Here is a 22,832-nt window from a genome sequence, read left to right on the forward strand (position 1 = left end):
CATTTGAGAGCCTCCAACTATATACAGAGTTTCCTGCTTTAACTGCAGCTCCGGTTTCCTGTCCCTGCTGGTCTACTGACCCATCCGTGAAGTAAGTGAAGCTGTCGGATGCCATGTTTGCTTCTATATGCATCTGTGCAATGTGACGTAGCAGATGAGGATGTGTCCGGTTCTTCTTCCCGTCAAGAGCCATAATCTGAAAGTCTGCTGGCAGAGACTCCCAAGGGGCCTGAATAACAAAGTCTGCATGTATGTCGTCGACACCCCTCTCAGTGACTGTGTTTGCCATATCGAATGTATCGATGGCGTTTATCGCACAATGGGTCCACCTGTTGCCATTGGAGGCTCTTCTGTCCAGAGTTAGTGCTCCAGGTATCATGTCTTTAAGTGAACTGATTCGAGGTCTAGTCAATAACTTGGTCAGCATGCACGCAGCAATCCCCTTTACCCTTATTTCAATCGACGTTAGCTTCGTCTCTAGTCTTAGGTTCAGGATTTTAGTCCATCTGGGAGCACCTGTTATGACTCGCAATGCATCATTTTGAAGAACCTCAACGTTTGCCCACTGACCAGGAGAAAGAGTGAGTAAGGCAGGTGCTGCATAATCAACCAGGGAACGAACGGCGTGTATGTAAAACATTCTCAACACTCTGTGTCCCGCTCCTAGACGGGGCCCTGTGATTGCTCTCATTATATTTATTCGTGACTTTGCTTTCTCCTTTAGATATTGAATTTGCTTATTGAATGTCATTTTAAAATCAATCCACACTCCGAGATATCGATATTGTGTAACCCACTGAAGGTTAATGTCCTGAATGCGTAGGTGCCTGTCTGGATCCTTGCCACCTAGTCTCATCGCCTGAGACTTCTGTGCAGATATTTTTAGCCCTAAAACACTGCATTCAGATGTCACTTGATCTAAAGCACCTTGAGCTTTATTTAGAAGCGAAGGACCCGTAACGACTAATGCTAGATCATCAGCATAGCTTAGCAATGTAACCCCTTCTGTAAAGGACATGGTAACAAGGTTTTCCATAAGGATGTTAAAAAGACTAGGACTGAGGACTCCTCCTTGTGGAGTCCCATTCTCGTGCAAGTGGTAGTCCGACACTTGTCCTTGCAACTTTACTCTGGCATACCTGTGACTTAGGTAATCTTGAATCCATGCTAGCATTTTCCCCCTCACACCTTTTTTAACTAAGGTGTGTAGTATTGCTGGCGGGCTTGCAAGTTCAAACGCTTTTTCCAGATCAAGGAAGACCACTATAGCTGGACCCGAGTTAACTGTTCCTAGTAATGTTGCTATGCAGTTTGCAGTACCTACTCCTCTAGTGAAGCCAAATATGTGTTTATGAAGGTCCCCAGTCTTCCACAGTAGCCTATTTAAGACCATCCGTTCTGCAGTTTTACTAACGCATGATGTTAATGAAATGGGTCTGTAATTGCCAGGTTCATTAGGCTTAGGAATCGGTATGATGTCTGCTTTCTTCCAAGAGGGCGGTAGTTTGCCTTGCTGCCAAGACGCATTGATGACGTCCAATATCCCGCGGTCTCCAGCAGGACCTGCTTGTGCGATCATTGACTATGTAATGTTATCAGCACCTGGTGCAGTGTCCTTACCACCTTTTTTGGCTTTGCTTAGTTCCTGTTCGGTGAAGGGACAGTCACATTCGTCATTTATAGCTATGCCCTCATGAATGACTGTCATCCTCTCTTGTTTTAAGTGTTCTTGCTGCCTTCGGACCATTGCAGGAAGCTCATATGAAGCTGTTCTTTCTGCAAATTGGAGAGCAAGTCTCTCAGCCTCCTGCAATGGTTGAATACATGCCTGTGGCCGGGCTGGTCGACCTGATATAGTTTTAATCTGACCCCATATCTTGCCAAGACTACTATGTTCATTTAGAGTTTGACACCACTCAAACCATCGTGCCTCCTTTACTTCTCTAGAAACTCGCCTTGCTTCAGATATCACCGCTCGTAGCAGAGTTCTTCCTTCTGGTGTGGGGTTTCTCTTTAGATGTTTTCTGAAGATGTTGACTCTGTGGTTCTGTTCTTTAACGTCATTACTATAGAACCAATAGTTCTTTCGTTTCGTGTTACCTGTGATAATGATTGGAATAGCTGTATTCGCAGCAGCTGCAACGGCTTCCCGCAGATTGGTCTCGTGTATGTTCAAATCCTCAGGTGGCGTGTACGTTGCATACCATTTTTCAAGTTCTTCCTGGTATACATTCCAATTGGCCTTTCCTAAATTCCACGGAGGCTGCGCAGGAGGTGTAGGAGGTCGTGCCAGGTTTAGTGTCGTGACAGTAGCATAGTGGTCACTGGTGATCACCGGGTCTACTTCCCACTTCGCCTGTTGCTGGAGTGCTGTTGAGATGAATGTAAGATCAAGGGAACCTCCTAGAATGTGAGTGGGTTCCCCAGTGTTGAGAAGTGTAATTTCAGGTACTTCTCGCAGAGCCGCAGCTAAATGGCGCCCATCTGCATTGGCTGGCCCAGTTGCACCTAACTCTGGATGATGAGCATTAAAATCTCAAGCAATAATTAAATTTTCCTGCGTGGCCAAGGCAAGCACTGCCTCTGCTTCTAGTTTACGTCTAGGGGGCTTGCAGAAGTTGTATATGAGGAGCTCAAAATTAGCCATATTCACTGTAACTGCTAATACCTCTACTCCATCCCCACATGAAACTGAGTCTATTTTCTTGCTGGGTATGGTGTTTCTGACTAGGGTCATTAATCCTCTTAGTCTCCCCTGCTCATACGGGAGAACATAGTGCTGAAATCCAGCTAATCTGAAGGATTTCGTGGCTGGGAAAATAGTTTCTTCCAAAGCGATTATATCTGCTTTCGTGCTGATTGCAGCCTCCTGAAGTGTGTGTTTTTTATTTCCAAGGCCTTGTATGTTCCATTGCAGAATTCGTAATGGCCAAACGACGGGTTCGGTTGGTGTTGCTTGTTCTACTAGAACTCCTCCTCGGAATCGCCCTCTATATTCTCCGCCTCGCAAGTCGTGTCGCTGCAAATCGGACTGCATGGATAGTTCGTGGTCATCCCCGACGTTGTTGGAATTTGTGCATAACTGTGGTCCATCGCTATGTTGTTGGAAGTGCTGCAGGTCGGACTGCATTGATTGTCCGTGGTCAACCCCGGCATTGTCGGAATCTGTGCAGAACTGTGGTCCATCACTTTGTTGTTGGTATTGCTGCAAGTCGGACTGCATTGATTGCTCGTGGCCGTTTCTTGTGTTGGTGGAACCTGTGCATCTCTGCTGTTCAATACGTCTTTGTTGGCGTTGCTGCATATCAGACTGCATTGGCTGTTGTTGTCTGTCTCCTGTGTTGGAAGATTCTGTTGATCGTGGGTGGTCACTGCTTCTTGCAGTTGCGTTTGTGAATGTTGATGTTCCGGAGTCTTGACTATCCGACTGTTGTCGGTAGTCAGTATGTCCAAGTTGCGGCGTTTGTCCTCTCGTGCTCCATCCTGTCGGAGACTGTCTATTTCTCGTGTAACTGTGGTCTGCTGCACGATCTTGTCCATTATCACACAAGTGATGTCTTGAGTCTGTTGCTGTGAGGCGTTCCGCGTCATCTGTAGGCAATTGATAATGGTCTCTGCCATGATCTTCACGATGGTTTTCAGCTGGACCTCGGTAAAACTGTATAGCTGGTGAGTAGATTCCGAAAGTAAGTGTTTTCTGCTCTTTTGCATTTGCTGGACTTCTGCAACACTTTCGTGTAATGTCTGATTCGGAATTGACAGATTCGGGAAATTTTGCTCTGTGAGAGCGGGTGGCCGTTGTGGCTGTGCACGAGTGTTCCAGACGTTGGTGTTGGGGTATGTATTGCTGGGCAGCGTGGTGATCCTGGCCTGAGCTGTCTGTACTTTTTGTTTCCGTGCAGAGCAGGTTGTGCTCCAGGCATGATGTTTGCCTCCACAATTTGGACATTTGGCTGTTGTGGTCTGGTTTGCCTTGTGCTTGGCAATACAGTCTTTGGTGGGATGTCTCAGGCTGCACACTCCGCACCTCTCCTGTCCTGTGCAGCGTGACTGATGGTGGCCGTATTTCTGACACCTGAAGCAGCGTAGGGGTTCCGGGACGTATGGCCTCTGTCGGTATGTCCCCCAATTTCCAAGACCGAAAGTTTCTGGCACATGTCCCATGACGGTCACCAGAACCTGACGCATCGCTGCCTTGTCTACTTTTGTGTGGCAACGTTCCGCATTCAGGACTTGCTTGTGTTCTAGCACTGGATCCAGGGGAAAGTCGATTGGGTATCCCAAAAGCACGACTCGTGTGCGTCGTTCTGAAGGGTCCAGCTTTACCAAGCACACAGGTTTCCCCTGCAGGACTCTTACCTTCTCTAAGTAATGTGCAGTCTGTTGGTCTTGAGGTGTCAGTATTATTTCTCCCTTCAAGTTGACTGTAATGGAAAGTTTGAGCTCTGGTTGTTCTTTTTCCATCGCCGTTACTACTCCATATGCTGTAGGAAAGTGGTCGGTCTGCATGATCTTGAATTTCGGAAGAAGTGCAGAGGCTGGCGATGTCTGGTGGTGTCCTCCCCTGTCCCATACTGCTGTCCTGCGGCTGGGCTGTGGAGAGAGGAACAATGGCCGACATTGGCTGGCGTGAAACCGGTGGTGTCCTCTCCTGACTCATTCTGCCGTCCCGAGGCAGCGTTGCGGACAGAGAAGCATTGACTGACACTGGCTGGTGTGTTACTGACGCTGTCCTCTCTAGGTCCATTACGTCTGCTGACTTGCTGGTAGAAGCAAGTGGTAAAGCCTCGATAGCAGTTTTCTTTGGGGCCTGCTGCACATCGGTCCCCCGTCCTTCCTCGTCCGAAAGCTGCTTCCATTCCCTCTTGCGCTGAGCCTTCCCCATGGCTCTCTTCATGTAGTGAGAACCGACTCAAACCACCGGAGCAGCAGGCGACACGTCCTCACTGCACGGTAGCATAGGAGCAACTCATGCCACACTTGTTACAGGTAAAAGTATGCATTTCTTGAAAAACAGCACCATCTGTTGCATGTATGAGGAACACACATGCTATACTAAATATGTTATAATTCCAATACAATGTTTCTGATTGCATTGATAAATTGAATTTTCATAGATTTTGATTTATTTTCATTTTGATTTAACTATTTTGTGTGAACTGCATTGGAATTGAGCTGTGTTGTTTACCATACCGTTCATTTTGTCAGTATGGTTTATTTTTTACTTTTTCATATTTTCATTGAATTTTTTACCTGTTTTTCTTATATTTCAGTGATGGGAACATCAGATCACTTGATGTTCCCAATTTTCTGATGGGATCATCAGACGATTGGCATCGGACGAGGGAGTGGGGAATGGTGGGGATGACGAGGAGACGGAAGTGAGAGATGGTGGGGAGCCAAGGGGACAAGGGAGGGGTGTAATGGTGGGGAAGGACAAAGGGACGGGGGAGTTTGGGATGGTGGGGACGAGGGGATGGTGGAATGGAGAATGGTGGGGAGGACAAAGGGACAGGGGAGTGGGGCATGGTGGGAAAGAAGATGAGATGGGTGAGTGGGGAAAGGTGGGGAGGACGAGAGGAAGGTGAAGTGGGGGATGGTTGGGAGGCCAAGGAGATGGGTGAGGGAGGGAATTGTGGGGGGAGGACTGGGAGACAGGGAAGGTTGCTGAGCCAAAGAAACTCGTAGCCGGGTACTGCTAGTCTATATAAATAAAAATGGAAATGTTAGTTTGTTCAAAATCGCTAATCTCCGAAAGTTCTTCACTGATTGTTTTAAAATTTTCACACAACGTTCCATTTGCATTCGAGCGGGTTTTTATATACATAATATATAGATGTCATGTCTGTGATGGGAAAAACATGCTTTTTTTAAAATCTGTTTTCATGTGTCGGAAATCTTCGAAACCGCTCTATCGATTACCTTGAAATTTTGACATAATGTTGCATTGGAATAGGTGAGTGTTTTTATATACCTACTATATACATGCCTCACCTGTGACAGGTAAAAACATGATCTGAAAAAATAAGAGCGCGTTGCACGTAAGAGCAACACACGATACACAAAAATGTTGCGATTCCATTTCAATGTTCCCGATTGCATTAATAAATTAAATTTTCATAGGTTTTGATTTATTTTAATTTGGTTTTAGTTTTTTGTGTGACATTGCACTGTAATTGAGCTAATTCCAAATATGTGTGTTGTTTACCATACCATTTATTTCGTGGGTATAGTTTATTTGTTTTTGTTTTTCATTGTTTTTCATTTCATTTTTTAACTGTTCTTCTTATTTTTCAGTGCAATTGGTGTAGAAATTGAGCTGCGTCGATTGATTTGCTTTTGAATTGAAATATTTAGTTAGTATTTTTTGTTTTTGTTTTGAACACATGAAAATGGACAACACGGTTTTTTCACAGCTGCAAATATGCAAAAGCTATGAATCCACTGTCTTCAACGTTAACTGCTTTCTTCACGTTATGTCAAAATGACACGTTTGTGAAAACAATGCTGTATTCCGAAGAGCCTACGTATTACACATGGAATGCAAGTAGAAAATCATTTGCACAACGCAAGCGAGGAGAGTGAGTCGACAGACAACTTGGCATATTCAAGTAAACTACGATAGGCAGACTGTACAGCGTGTATCCCAATCAGGATGAATGCTTCTTTCTTCACATGCTGTTGGTAAATGTTCCCGGTCCAATGTTTTTCCAGCAATTGAGATTTGTCCACCGCGTTACACATGCCACTTTCTGTAGTGCATGTGAAGCTCTGAATATCTTGGAGAACGACCGACACTGGAATGTATGCATTAATGACGCATCCAACACTTAACATCCAAAGCAAATTCGTGCATTGTTTGCAATCATATTGACCATCGGCTCTTCTTCATCTCCAACAGAGTTATGGGAGAAATATAAATCGCACGTACCTGAAGATATTACCCGTCGAATACGTAAGAAAAATTCAAATATAAACATGGATTTCACAGCAAAAATCTACCACGAAGTGTTAATAATGATTCATGATTTGTGCTTAGAAATCGCGAACAAAGTTCTCAATCAATTGTAAATACCATCACCGAGTCGACCTGCTCCTGCACCGTTCGATGTAGAAAATAAATGAACATGTCGTCAACAAAACTACAACAAGGGTGATCTGTTGTCGTATGTGCAGTCAAATATTCCTAAGCTAACGCTTGAGCGAAAAAGCATTTACAATCAAATAATTCAACTTGTCAAAAACGGGCTTTGAGAAATCTTCTTAGATGCGCCAGGAGGCACTGGAAAAACCTTCTTAATTAGATTGATTCTGGCAGCATTTCGATCCCAAAATGGCATAACCTTAGCTCTTGAATCGTCTGGAATAGTTGCGACATTGCTACCAGGTGGAAGAACTGCTACTTCGGCTTTGAAATTGCCAATGAACATGAGATTCATTGAAACTCCCATGTGCAACATTTCCAAAGCATCCGGCATGGGAAAAGTATTGCAGAATTGTATACTTATTGTTTGGAATGAATGCTCAATATCCCACGAAAAATCGTTTGAGGCTCTTGATCGATCATTGCATGATTTGCGTGGAAACATCAGACCATTTGGGAACGCTTTAGTGTTGTTTGCAGGAAATTTCAGATAAACATTACCTGTAATTCCACGATCGACACCAGCAGACGAAATAAATGCTCATCTGAAATAATCTAATTTGTGGCGCCACGTGAAGACATTTAAATAAACTACAAAAATGCGTGTAGTTTTGTAGCTACTGCAAAACGATCCATCAGCTGAAATATTCTCACATCAGTTTCTGGAAATTTGGAACGGAAACGTGCCGGTTGATCTGACCTCTGGACGAATTTCATTGCCTCATAACTTCTACAATTTAGTGACGTCAAAAGAAGAATTAGTTGAAAACGTATTTCTAATACTCAAACCAATTATAAGAATCCCGATTGGCTGAGTGAACGAGCTATTCTTGCAGCCAAGAACAAAGATATCTACGAACTTAACAATATTATTCAGTCTAACATTCAAAGTGATGCAGTCACATAAATTCCATCGACACTGTTGTGGAAGCAAATGAAGCGGTTAATTATCCAACAGAATTTTTGAATTCACTTGGTCTGCCAGGGATACCACCGCACATATTGCAACTGAAAATCGGCGTGCCAAGAATCATGTTGAGAAATATCAATCGGCCAAAAGCTTTGTAGCAGCACGCGGCTTGCAGTAAAAAAAATAATCAGCAGCGTCGCAGAAGCAACAATCTTGACAGAACCTGTCAAAGGTCAAGATGTCCTCATTCCTTGCATTACTATGATTCCAACGGATATGCCATTTCAATTTAAGAGATTTTAATTTTCAATTCGATTGGCAATCACCATCAACAAAGCTCATAGCCAATCATCAGAATTGTGCAGTTTATACCGAGACACGGATTGCTTCTCACATGGACAATTACGTGTTGTGTGTTCAAGAGTCGGCAAACCAGACAATCTCTATATCTCCACAGACAATGGAACAACAAAAAATATTGTTTACCCACAAGCATTGTGAAAGTATATATATTAGAAACGTGCGTTTTCTCTTTTCTTTCTTTTCCATTTAACCAGACTTAGCCACAGCAACGCATGGCGGGTACTGCTAGTCTATATAAATAAAAATGGAAATGTTCGGTTGTTCAAAATCGCTAATCTCTGAAAGTTCTTTACCGATTGCTTTGAAATTTTCAACGTTCCATTTGCATCCGAGCAGATTTTTATATACATACTATATACATGTTACATCTGTGACGGTAAAAAACCTGCTTTTTCTGAAAAACTGTTTTTACATGTGAGGGGAAAGCTTCGAAATCTCTTTACCAATTGCTTTGAAATTTTGACACAACGTTGCATTCGAATAGGCGCGTCTTTTTTATGTATCAACTATATACATGCCTCACATGTTAAAGGAAAAAACATGTTTATTTTAAAAAGCAGCACTCTCTGTTAGACGTAGGAGCAACACACGCTGTAATCTTCGAAAGTTCTTCATCGATTGCTAGGAAATTTTGACACAACGTCACATTCGAATAGGCGCGTCATTTTATATATCTACTATATAGATGCCATCCCTTTGAAAGGTAAAAACATGCGGTTTTTTTGTTTAAAACGCCATCTGTTGCACATAATAGCAACATGCACGCAATACTAAATATGTCATGAATTCCATTTAAATTTTTCCGATTGCATTGATAAATTTTATTTTCATAGATTTCGATTTATTTGATTTTTTATTGAATTATTTTGTGTGACATTGTGTTGGAATTGAGCTGAGTTGTTTACCATACCATTCATTTTGTAGGAATAAGTATGGAAGCCACACCTGTGACAGGTAAAACTATGCTTTTCTTGAAAAACAGCGCCATCTGTTGCATATATGAAGAACACACATGCTATACTAAATATGTTATAATTCCATTTCAAAGTTTCTGATTGCATTGCTAAATTGAATTCTCATAGATTTTGATTTATTTTTATTTTTATTTAACAATTTTGTGTGAATTGCTTTGGAATATAGCTGTGTTGTTTACCATACTGTTCATTTTGTGTGTATAGTATATATTTTATTTTTCATATTTTCATTTCATTTCTTACCTGTTTTTCTTATATTTTAGTGATGAGAACATCAAATCACTTTATGTTCCCAATTTTCTGACACAGGTAGAAACTGAGTACCCAAATGAGCCACAATGATGTTAGAAAGAACTTTTTCAGTGTCAGAGTAGTATACAGATGGAATGCATTACGCAGTGATGTGGTGTAGGCTGTCTCATACAGAGTTTCTAATGTAGATATGATAGAGCCCAGTAGGCTCAGGAATTTGTGCATCGGTTGATTGACAGTTGAGAGGCGGGACCAAAGAGCCAGAGCTCAACCCCCACCAGCACAATTAGGTGAGTACACATGTAAATAAATTCATATGTAGATATGATAGAACCCTGTAGGCTCAGGAATTTGTACATCAGTTGATTGATGATTGTGAGCTGGGATCAAAGAGCCAGAGCACAATCTCTGCAAGGAAAACTAGGTGAGTACAACTAGGTGAGTACACACACACAGACACAGACACACACACATACACACACACACACACACACACACACACACACACACACACACACACACACACACACACACACACACACACACACACACACACACACACACACAGGCGGGACAGTAGCAGTAATATACAACCCTCAACCAAATGATAGAAGACCCAGTCAAGAGTATGAAAACAACATGGCAGTTAACACAATAATTGAGAGGGCAGCCTCTGCTGCCTGTAGAAATAGATCCCACCTGCTCATCATGAGCGACTTCAATCACGGAAGGATTGACTGGGAGAACAAGGAACCGCACGGAGGAGAGGATACGTGGAGAGCCAAACTATTGGAGGTGGTGACAAGAAACTTTTTAACTCAGCATGTCGGAGAACCCGCAAGGATGAGAGGAAATGACGAACCAGCGAGACTCGACCTAGTCTTCACTCTGAACGACTCCTACATAAGAGAAATCGGTTTTGAGGACCCAGTAGGAATGAGCGACCACAGTGTACTGGTGTTTGAGTACTTGATTGAAGAAGGGTTATTGAACTCGAGGAGGGATACCGAAACCAAAAGGTTAGCATACCGAAAGGGAAACTATGAGGGGATAAGAAAATTCCTAGCAGATATAGCATGGGAAACAGAGCTCAGGGGAAAGACGGCCCAAGATATGATGGATTACATCACGCAGAAGTGCAAGGACGCAGCAAACAAGTTTGTCCCAGTCCAAAAGGAAAACAGAGAAATGAAAATGAGAAACCCATGGTTTAATCAGAGATGTAGGCTAGCTAAGCAGCAAAGTAAAAGGGCATGGAGAAACTATAGGAATAACAGGACTCTGGAGAGCAGAGAAAGATACCAGAACGCCAGGAATGAATATGTCAGGATGAGAAGAGAGGCAGAAAGACAATACGAAAATGACATCGCAAGCAAGGCAAAGACTCAGCCTAAATTGTTGCATAGCCACATCAGGAGAAAAACAACAGTAAAGGAACAGGTTATGAAATTAAGGATAGGGGCGGAAGGATTGACAACAAATGACAAGGAAGTGTGTGAGGAATTGAATAAGAAATTCCAGGAGGTCTTCACCTTAGAGCAAGGAGAAATTCCAGAGGTAAGTGAGGGAATAGCTAACCAGGAACCACTGGAAGAGTTTGAGATTTCCAGCGGGGAAGTAAGGAAGTGTTTACTAGAGTTGGATGGGACAAAGGCTATAGGCCAAGATGGAATCTCCCCTTGGGTTCTAAAGGAAGGAGCAAGAGAACTGTGCCTACCACTCTCCATAGTGTATAACAAATCACTGGCAACAGGGGAACTGCCAGATATTTGGAAAGCAGCTAACGTAGTCCCGATATACAAGAAAGGGGATAGACAGGAGGCACTGAACTACAGGCCAGTGTCCCTAACCTGCATACCATGCAAGCTGATGGAGAAGATTGTGCGAAAAAAACTAGTGGAGCATCTGGGGCGAAGGAACTTTGTAACACAGCATCAACATGGGTTCAGGGATGGCAGGTCCTGCCTCACAGGGTTACTTGAATTCTACGACCGGGCAACAAAAATAAGGCAAGAAAGAGAAGGGTGGGCAGAATGCATATTTTTGGATTGTCAGAAAGCCTTTGATACAGTACCACACAAGAGGCTAGTGCGAAAGTTGGAGATGCAGGCTGGAGTGAAAGGGAAGGTACTCCGGTGGATAGAGGAGTACCTAAGCAACAGGAGACAACGAGTCTGTGTGAGGGGTGAGGTCTCAGATTGGCGAGACGTTACAAGTGGAGTCCCGCAGGGGTCAGTCCTTGGACCTATACTGTTTCTGGAATATGTAAATGATCTCCCAGAGGGGAGAGATTCGTTCCTCTCAATGTTTGCCGACGATGCGAAAATTATGAGGAGGATTGAAACAGAGGATGATAGTAGGAGGCTACAAGATGACCTAGATAGACTGAGTGAATGGTCCAACAAATGGCTGTTGAAGTTCAACCCGAGTAAATGCAAAGTAATGAAACTAGGCAGTGGAAACAGGAGGCCAGACACAGGATACAGAATAGGAGATGAAGTACTTAATGAAACAGACAGAGAGAAAGATCTAGGAGTTGATATCACACCAAACCTGTCTCCTGAAGCCCACATAAAGAGAATAACGTCTGCAGCATATGCGAGGCTGGCTAACATTAGAACGGCGTTGAGGAACCTGTGTAAGGAATCATTCAGAATCTTGTACACCACATATGTAAGACCAATCCTGGAGTATGCGGCCCCAGCATGGAGCCCGTACCTTGTCAAGCACAAGACGAAGCTGGAAAAAGTCCAAAGGTATGCTACTAGACTAGTCCCAGAACTAAGAGGCATGAGTTATGAGGAAAGGCTGCGGGAAATGCACCTTACGACACTGGAAGACAGAGGAGTAAGGGGGGACATGATCACAACCTACAAAATTCTCAGGGGAATCGAACGGGTAAATAAGGATGAACTATTCAACACTGGAGGGACGCGAACAAGGGGACACAGGTGGAAACTGAGTACCCACATGAGCCACAGAGACGTTAGAAGGAACTTTTTCAGTGTCAGAGTAGTTAACGGATGGAATGCATTAGACAGTGATGTGGTGGAGGCTGACTCCATACACAGTTTTAAATGTAGATATGATAGAGCCCAATAGGCTCAAGAATCTGTACACCAGTTGATTGACAGTTGAGAGGCGGGACCAAAGAGCCAAAGCTCAACCCCCGCAAGCACAAATAGGTGAGTACAAATACGTGAGTACACACACACACACACACACACACACATACACACACACAAGCCCTCTATCCCCCACTCCACCTCCCTCCAAACCCCTGTCAACTACACCGCAGGAGGGCGTGCCCTCTCCCCAAGCAATCCCTGCTCCCTCACTCCCAGGACTTCCTCCTGCCCCAAGCAGGCCTGAGGAAGACCTAAGCCCTCCATCCCCCACTCCACCTCCCCCTGAACCACTGGAAACTACCTCACAGGAGGATGAGCGTACCCAAGTAGCAATGACCATAGAACAACCTCCTACACTTGTGGGGAGTGAGGGTGAAATTGGATATAAGAAAGTGAACTTCAAGGTAATGTACTCAAACATTGATGGGATTACCAATAAAGCAAGTGAACTGGCAGAAAGGGTGCAAGAAGAAAACCCAGATGTAATAGGACTAACGGAAACAAAATTGTCAGGAGTCATAACAGATGCTGTGTTTCCAAAGGACTATTATATAGTAAGGAAAGAGAAGGAAGGGAAAGGAGGTGGAGGAGTGGCCCTGCTGATAAGGAAGGACTGGAGTTTTGATGAGATGGAAATTCCGGGCTGTGACGGATTCAGAGATTACATAACAGGAACTATAACAATGGGTGGACCTAAGATAATAGTGGCAGTCATTTACAACCCTCCCCTAAATGACAGAAGACCTAGACAGGAGTTTGATAGGAACAACATGGCAATCATTAATATAATAGAGAGAGCAGCTTCTGTTGCCTGCAGGAATGGCTCAAGACTCTTAATCATGGGCGATTTCAACCATGGAAAGATTGGGAGAATGGGGACCCACATGATGGTGCAGATACGTGGCGAGCTAAACTCTTGGAAGTGGCAACAAGGAATTTTCTGAGCCAGCATGTCAAGGAACCCACAAGAGTGAGAGGCAATGATGAACCAGCAAGACTCGACTTGATATTCACCCTGAATGAGTCAGAAATAAGGGAAGTCAAAGTTGAAGCCGCCATAGGAATTAGTGACCATAGTGTACTGACCTTTGAGTACTTGGTCGAGGTAGGGATAACCTATCCAAGGATGGGAACGGAGGGAAAAAGACTGAATTACCGAAGAGGAAAATATGACGAGATGAGGAACTTCCTCAGGGGAATACCATGGGAAACAGAACTTAGAGCCAAGAATGTGCAGGTCATGATGGATTTTGCCACCCAGAAGTGCCAGGAAGCTGCAGACAGGTTTATCCCCGTCCAAAAGGAGAAAAACGAAAAACAACAGAAAAACCCATGGTTCAACCAGGAATGCAAGGTAGCGAAGCAACTGAGTAAAAGAACATAGAGAAACTACAGAAATAACAGAACACCAGAGAGCAGGGAGAGATACCAGAGGGCCAGAAATGAGTACCTCAGAGTGAAGAGGGAAGCAGAGAGACAGTTTGAAAATGACATCGCGAGTAAAGCCAAGGCCCAACCAAAGCTGCTCCACAGCCACAACAGCAGTGAAGGAACAAGTGATGAAGCTGCGAAAAGGGGAGAACAGATACACAGAGAATGACAAGGAGGTGTGTGAAGAACTCAACAAGAGATTCCAGGAGGTCTTCACAATAGAACAAGGAGAAGCCCCTGCACTAAATGAGGAGGCGGCAAACCAATCAACCTTGGAGGAATTTGACCTCACCAGTGATGAGGTCAAAAGGTGTCTGCTGGAGCTGGATATGACAAAGGCTGTTGGGCCTGACAGAATCTCACCATGGATACTAAAGGAAGGTGCAGAAGCACTAAGTGTGCCACTCTCTATGGTGTATAACAGGTCACTGGAAACAGGAGACTTACCAGAAAGTTGGAAGACAGCTAACGTGGTCCCAATATACAAAAAGGGTGACAGGCAAGAGGCACTGAATTACAGGCCAGTTTCCTTAATTTGTATACCATGCAAGGTGATGGAGAAGATCGTGAGGAAAAGGCTCGTAGAGCATCTGGAGGGGAAATAACTTTGTAACGCACTACCAACATGGGTTCAGAGATAGTAAATCGTGCCTCACAGGTTTAATAGAATTTTATGACCAGGCAACGAAAATTAGGCAGGAAAGAGAAGGGTGGGCCGACTGCATATTCCTGGATTGCCAAAAAGCCTTTGACACAGTACCCCATAAAAGGCTGTTAAAAAAGTTGGAGCAACAGGCAGGAGTAAAAGGGAAGGTGCTCCAGTGAAAAAGGGAGTACTTAAGCAACAGGAAACAGCGAGTAACGGTGAGGGGGGAGACATCAGATTGGCGAGATGTCACCAGCGGAGTCCCACAGGGCTCAGTACTTGGACCCATCCTGTTTCTAATATATGCGAACGATCTTCCAGAGGGTATAGACTCATTCCTCTCAATGTTTGCTGATGATGCAAAAATTATGAGAAGAATCAAGACGAATGAATATAGACAGAGACTACAGGATGACCTTGATAAACTGGAGGAATGGTCTAGAAAATGGCTGCTAGAGTTAAACTCAGGAAAGTGTAAGGTGATGAAATTAGGCGAAGGGAGCAGGAGGCTGAACACAAGGTATCATCTGGAAGGGAAAATCCTGCAAGAGTCAAATAGAGAGAAGGATCTGGGGGTTGATATCACACCGAACCTGTCCCCAGAGGCCCACATCAAAAGAATATCATCAGCGGCATATGCTAGACTGGCCAACATAAGAACTGCCATCAGAAACTTGTGTAAGGAATCTTTCAGAACCCTGTATACCACTTATGTAAGACCAATGCTGGAGTATGCAGCTCCAGCTTGGAGTCCATACCTAGTTAAACACAAGACAAAGTTAGAAAGATTCAGCGGTATGCCACCAGGCTCGTCCCGGAACTGATAGAATTAGCTACGAGGAAAGGCTAAAGGAGCTGAACCTCACATCCCTGGAAAACAGAATAGTAAGGGGAGACATGATAACCACCTACAAAATTCACAGGGGAATTGACAGGGTGGACAAAGACAAACTGTTCAGCACGGGTGGGACACTAACAAGGGGAAACAGGTAGAAACTTAGTACCCAGATGAGCCAGAGACGTTAGAAAGAATTTTTTCAGTGTCAGAGTAGTTAATAAATGGAATGCACTAGGAAGTGATGTGGTGGAGGCTGACTCCATACACAGTTTCAAATGTAGATATGATAGAGCCCAGTAGGCTCAGGAATCTGTACACCAGTTGATCGACAGTTGAGAGGCGGGACCAAAGAGACAAAGCTCAACCCCCGCAAGCACAATTAGGTGAGTACAATTAGGTGAGTACAATTAGGTGAGTACACACACACACACACACACACACACACACACACACACACACACACACACACACACACACACACACACACACACACACACACACACACACACACACACACACACACACACACACACACACACACACACACACACACACACACACTCACACACACAATCCTTGATGATAAAGGAATGGAAGTTCAAGGAGATGGTTATCCCAGGCTGCTAGGGGTACTGTACATTACATGCACCATGACGATGGGAACATTATGAGTAGAAGTAGCGGTGATATATAACCCTCCACCAAACGACAGAAAACCCAGGCAAGAGGATGACAGAAACATCATGGCAGTTAACACTATAATTCAGAGGGCAGCCACTGCTGCCTGTAGAAACCGATCCCTTCTGCTCATCATGGGGAAGATCAATCATGGAAGGATAGACTGGGAGAACAAGGAATCACACGGAGGTGAAGAAACATGGTGAGCTAAATTATTGGAGGTGGCGACAAAACCTTTTAAGCCAGCATGTTAGGGGACCCACTTGGATGAGAGGAAACGATAATGTGCGAGACTCGACCTAGTCTTCACTCTGAACGACTCCGACTTAAGGGAAATCGGTTTCGAGGCCCCAGTAGGAATAAGCGATCACAGTGTAATCACGTTTGAGTATTTGGTCGAAGAAGAGTTAATGTACTCAAGGAATTGTCCTGAAAACAAAAGGCTTGCATTCTGAAAGACAAACTACGAGCTATATATCGTGGGAGAGCTCAGGGGGGAGGGGAAAAGACGGCGCAAGATATGATGGACTACATCACGAAGAAGTTTATTGAGGCAGCAGACAAGTTTGCCCCGGTCTGAATGGAAAAAAACAAAATGCAGATGAGAATCCCATGGTTTAATTAGAGATGTAAGGTAGCAAAGCAACAAAATACAAGCGTGCGGAGAAACAATAGAAATATCAGGAAATTTGAGAGCAGAGAAAGATACCAGAGTCCAAGAAATGAATACATAAGGGTGATGAGAGATTCAGAAGGGGAATACGAAAATGACATAGCAAGCAAGGAAAAGACTCAACCTAAATTGCTGTACAGCCTCATCAGAAGAAAAAAAAAACAGTGAAAGAACAGGTAATGGAATTGAGCATACGGGCTGGCAGATTCACTACAAACGATAAGGAAGTGTGCGATGTTTACCAGTTGATTGATCACATGTTGAAAATTATGCTTTGCTCAAGAAAAACATTGCTTGCTTTAAATACTAGTGTCCCAGGTTCAAATTCCATACAGGCTAAGGTAATTTTCAATAGGCATATTTCATTGTAAAAAATGAGATTTAAATAACGTAACTAAACTCAAATATCCACGGCCTGTTGGTCTAGTGGAATGATTCCTGCTTTGGGTGCAGGAGGTCCCGGGTTCAACTCCCGGACAGGCCCTCATTATTTTCCTTCCCGAGCAAGTTAATTATACTGTAAATTTAATTGCTTACATTTTGCCAGCATTAAGAAACGCACTATTAAACATCGGAGACATCATAAGACTTAATTTTAAGCAGCAAATCAGTATGATGCATATAATTTAAAATGTAATTAACTAACCTATATAGTTGAAGATGGAAATGTTCGTTTGTTAAAAATCGCTAATCTCCGAAAGTTCTCCTGCGATTACTTTGAAATTTTCACACAACGTTCCATTTGCATCCGAGCAGGTTTTTATATACATACTATATAGATGCTACGTCTGTGACGGTAAAAAACATGCTTTTTCTGAAAAACTTAATTTTTCATGTGTTTTTCATTTGAAGAAAATCTTCGAAATCTCTTTACCAATTGCTTTGAAATTTTTACACCACGTTCCATTTGCATCCGAGCGAGTTTTTATATACATACTATATAGATATCACGTCTGTAACGGGAAAAAAACAGGCTTTTTTTGAAAAACTGTTTTTCATGTGACGAAAATCTTCGAAACCTCTTTACCAATTACTTTAAAATTTTGACACAACGTTGCATTGGAATAGGCGAGTGTTTTTATAGACCTACTATATACATGCCTCACCTGTGACAGGAAAAAAAACATGCTTTTTTAGAAAAACAGCTCCATCTGTAGGACGTATGAGCAACACAAGCTATAATCTCCGAAAATTAGTACTGATCGCTTTGAAATTTGGACACAACGTTCCATTTGAATACGTGCGTGTTTTTATATACCTACTATTTAGATTCCAAAACTGAGGCAGGTAAAAACATGATTTAAAAAAAACAGCGTCATCTGTCGCACGTAAGAGCAACACACACTACACAAAAATGTTTCGATTCCATTTCAATGTTCCCGATTTTATTGATAAATTAAATTTTCATAGTTTGGATTTATTTTCATTTCGATTTAATTTTTTTGTGTGACATTGCACTGTAATTGAGCTAATTCCAAATATGTGTGTTGTTTACCATACCAATTATTTCATGGGTATAGTTTATTTGTTTCTTTTTTCATTGTTTTTCATTTCATTTCTAACTGTTCTTGTTATATTTCAGTGCAATTGGTGTAGAAATTGAGCTGCGTCGATTGATTTGCGTTTGAATTGAAATATTTAGTTAGTATTTTTTGTTTTTGTTTAGAAAACATGAAAATGAACAACACGTTTATTTCACAGCTGCAAATGTTCAACAGCTATGAATCCCCCGGCTACAACGTTAACTGCTTTCTTCAATTTATGTCAAAATGACGCGTTTGTGAAAACACTGCTGTATTCGGAAGTGCCTACGTATTACACATGGAATGCCAGTAGAAAATCATTTGAACGACGCAAGCGAGGAGAGCGAGTCGACGGACAACCTGGCATATTCAAGTAAACTACGATAGGCAGACTGTACAGCGTACATCGCAATCAGGATGAATGCTTCTTTCTTCACATGCTGTTGGTAAATGTTCCCGGTCCAATGTCTTTCCAGCAATTGAGATTTGTCCACCGTGTTACACATGCTACTTTCCGTAGTGCATGTGAAGCTCTGAATATCATGGAGAACAACCGACACTGGTTTTAGTTTAGTTCATTTATTATGCACCCCATACCCATCTTGTGGGTGGTAGTGGGAAGGGTTACAGAGGCGCATAATGGGCTCAGGGACTGAACCCCACAATTCATTTAGCTAAGCAAGTTACAATGTTGTTGAGCTAGTTACAAAATTCAATATAAGTCGTCACATCAACAATGGGTTCGGGATCGACCACAAGTACAGTTTCTAAATTAAGCAACTGACAAATGTGGAGAGCTAGTGTCACAATTGATATGTTTGTCCTGCACACCGCCCCCCATCCAGTGGGCAGCACTGGATAGGTTACAATTACTTAGTTACTACCTACAGTTAGCAAACTAGGGATATTTGGCTAAAATTTCTGGTAGCAGATCATTTTGAATGAAATAATTACACATCGTTGGAACATTGGTTATAGAATTGTCTCTAAATTCACGTATCTTTTCGCACTCCATCACATAGTGACGGAGGGTGTGCGAATAATTTTGTTGACACAGTTTACATTTGGTCAGGTCTACATCGGCAGATAATGAAAATTCCCAGAGATACTTGTAACCGATTCTTAGCCGAGCAGTAGTAACATCAAGAAGTCTACTGATTTTATTGGATGATCCATAGATGTGTGGCTCCTCTTGCATGATATTATGATGATAGATGGAATTACTAGTGTCAATTTCACTTTGCCTCAGATCTACAACATCTTGTTGAAGTTCTTGGTGTACTGCTGCTCTCAGATTGCTCATTGACAATCCAAGGTTACACTCAACGGCTCCTTTAAAGGCAGATTCTTTGGCAAACTTATCAGCTCTATCATACATTTGGAGGCCAACATGAGATGGAGACCACATGAAATGGACTCTGTTATCATCCTTAATAATTTTATTGTATTTGTGTCTAGCTTCGGACACGAGCATGTTACAGTTATGTCTTAAAGAGTTGAGAGCATTTAAGGATGATAAGGAGTCACTTACAATTAATGTACCAAGTTTGGAGACTTGTACACATTTCAGTGCAAGGATCAAGGCAAATAGTTCGGTCTGAAGGGTAGAGGCCCAGTTGTTTATACGGACTCCCCACTCAAAGTATAGGCCATCGCCCATTGTCAGGACAACTGCACTTCCAGCTGCACCCGTGGAGCGGTGTAGGGAATCATCAGTGTATATGATTTGAGAGAGAGAATGTTCTGTGTCAGAGCATCAATATGGCTTAAGGCGTTGAGCTTTGCCTCAAGACGAAGCTTGGGCTGATCTCTAATTTGCTTCTTGGGTGGAAAGGGAGGGATTAAAACTGGAAAGGGCGTAATCTCCCACGGTGCAGGAAAGTGCCGTTGCTGTTCCTCTTGGTACAAATTATGAACCTGATACATTCTGAGTTAAGTTCTAGTTTTAGTTATCCATTTGGAACAATGCTGATCTTCAATAAAGAAATTTTGGAGGGTTTCTGTGTAAGGGTTGGGATGAGTTAGCCTAGGCATTTTTATACCAATTTGACAGTTAATTTCAGTAACACGATCAACAACGCTCGGAATATTAAGTTCCGTTCTCATATTAAGTGTCTTTGTGGTACGAGGGCACCCAAGGATTATCCTTAAGGCTTCGTTCTGCAATTTTTAAAGCCCTCCAAGCTTGGATGTATACATTAATGACGCGTCCAACACGTAACATCCAAATCAAATTCGTGCATTGTTTGCCATCATATTGACCATTGGTTCTTCTTCATCTCCAACAGAGCAGGAGGCTGAGAGTCTTGCTCTCCAATTTGCAGAAAGAACAACTTCATATCAGCTTCCTGCAATGGTCCGAAGGCAGCAAGAACAATTAAAACACGAGAGGATGACAGTCATTCATGAGGGCATAGCTATAAATGACGAATGTGACTGTCCCTTCACCAAACAGGAACTAAGCAGAGCCAAAAAAGGTGGTAAGGACACTGCACCAGGTGCTGATAACATTACATACTCAATGATCACTCATGCAGGTCCTGCTGGAGAACAAGGAATATTGGACGTCATCAATGCATCTTGGCAGCAAGGCGAACTACCAACCTGTTGGAAGAAAGCTGACATCATACCGATTCCTAAGCCGAAAGAACCTGGCAATTACAGACCCATTTCATTAACATTATGCATTAGTAAAACTGCAGAACGGATGGTCTTAAATAGGCTACTGTGGAAGACTGGAGACCTTCATAAACACATATTTGGCTTCACTAGAGGAGTAGGTACTGCAAACTGCATAGCAACATTACTAGGAACAGTTTACTCAGGTCCAGCTATAGTGATCTTTCTTGATCTAGAAAAAGCATTTGAACTTGCAAGCCCGCAAGCAATATTACACACCTTAGTTAAAAAAGGTGTAAAGGGAATCCATGCTAGCATGGATTCAAGATTACCTAAGTCACAGGTATGCCAGAGTAAAGTTGCAAGGACAAGTGTCGGACTACCACTTGCACGAGAATGGGACTCCACAAGGAGTCCTCAGTCCTAGTCTTTTTAACATCCTTATGGAAAACCTTGTTACCATGACATTTACAGAAGGGGTTACATTGCTCAGCTATGCTGATGATAAAGCATTAGTCATTACGGGTCCTTCACTTCTAAATAAAGCACAAGGTGCTTTAGATAAAGTAACATCTGATTGCAGTGTTTTAGGGCTCAAAATATCTGCACAGAAGTCTAAGGCGATGAGACTAGGCGGCAACACTCCAGACAGGCACCTACGCATTCAAGACATTAACCTTCAGTGGGTTACACAATATCGATATCTCGGAGTGTGGATTGATTTTAAAATGACATTCAATAAGCAAATTCAATATCTAAAGTAGAAAGCAAAATCACGACTAAATATAATGAGAGCAATCACAGGGCCCCGTCTAGGAGCGGGACACAGAGTGTTGAGAATGTTTTACATACACGCCGTTCGTTCCCTGGTTGATTATGCAGCACCTGCCTTACTCACTCTTTCTCCTGGTCAGTGGGCAAACGTTGAGGTTCTTCAAAATGATGCATTGCGAATCATAACAGGAGCTCCCAGATGGACTAAAATACTGAACCTAAGACTAGAAACAAAGCTAACGTCGATTGAAATAAGGGTAAAAGGGATTGCTGCGTGCATGCTGACCAAGATATTGACTAGACCTAGAATCAGTTCACTTAAAGATATAATCCCTGGAGCACTAACTCTGGACAGAAGAGCCTCCAATAACAACAGGTGGACCCATTGTGCGATAAACACCATCAATGCGTTCGATATGACAAACACAATCACTGAGAGGGGTGTCGACGACATACATGCAGACTTTGTTATACAAGCCCCTTGGGAATCTCTGCCAGCAGACTTTAAGATTATGGCTCTTGAAGGAAAAAAGAACCAGACAAATCCTCACCTGCTACGTAACATTGCACAGATGCATATAGAAGCAAACATGGCATCCGACAGCTTCACTTACTTCACAGATGGATCAGTAGACCAGCAGGGACAAGAAACCGGAGCTGCAGTTAAAGCAGGAAACTCTGTAAATAGTTGGAGGCTCTCAAATTGGTGTTCGACTTTACAAACAGAGATGCTAGCCATTCAAAAGGCTTTGGAACATGCTCTTGCTGAACACCGACAACATGTTATCATACATACAGATTCGAGAACCGCCATTGAAACCTTGCAACAAGAACACATATGTGATAACATCCTTCTGATCACAAATGTCTTATCATTCC

The 22,832-nt window shown here is 42.9% G+C and overlaps 1 non-coding gene across 1 annotated transcript; it reads left to right on the forward strand.

Moving 5' to 3' along the window:
• The first annotated feature begins 17,449 nt into the window (after window positions 1-17,449).
• Window positions 17,450-17,521, forward strand: TRNAP-UGG (transfer RNA proline (anticodon UGG)). The gene has a single exon. It is a non-coding gene; the product is annotated as a tRNA-Pro (tRNA).
• The last annotated feature ends 5,311 nt before the right edge of the window (window positions 17,522-22,832 follow it).

The sequence above is a fragment of the Procambarus clarkii genome, chromosome 1 (assembly GCF_040958095.1).
Source record: "Procambarus clarkii isolate CNS0578487 chromosome 1, FALCON_Pclarkii_2.0, whole genome shotgun sequence".
Lineage (NCBI taxonomy): Eukaryota > Metazoa > Arthropoda > Malacostraca > Decapoda > Cambaridae > Procambarus > Procambarus clarkii.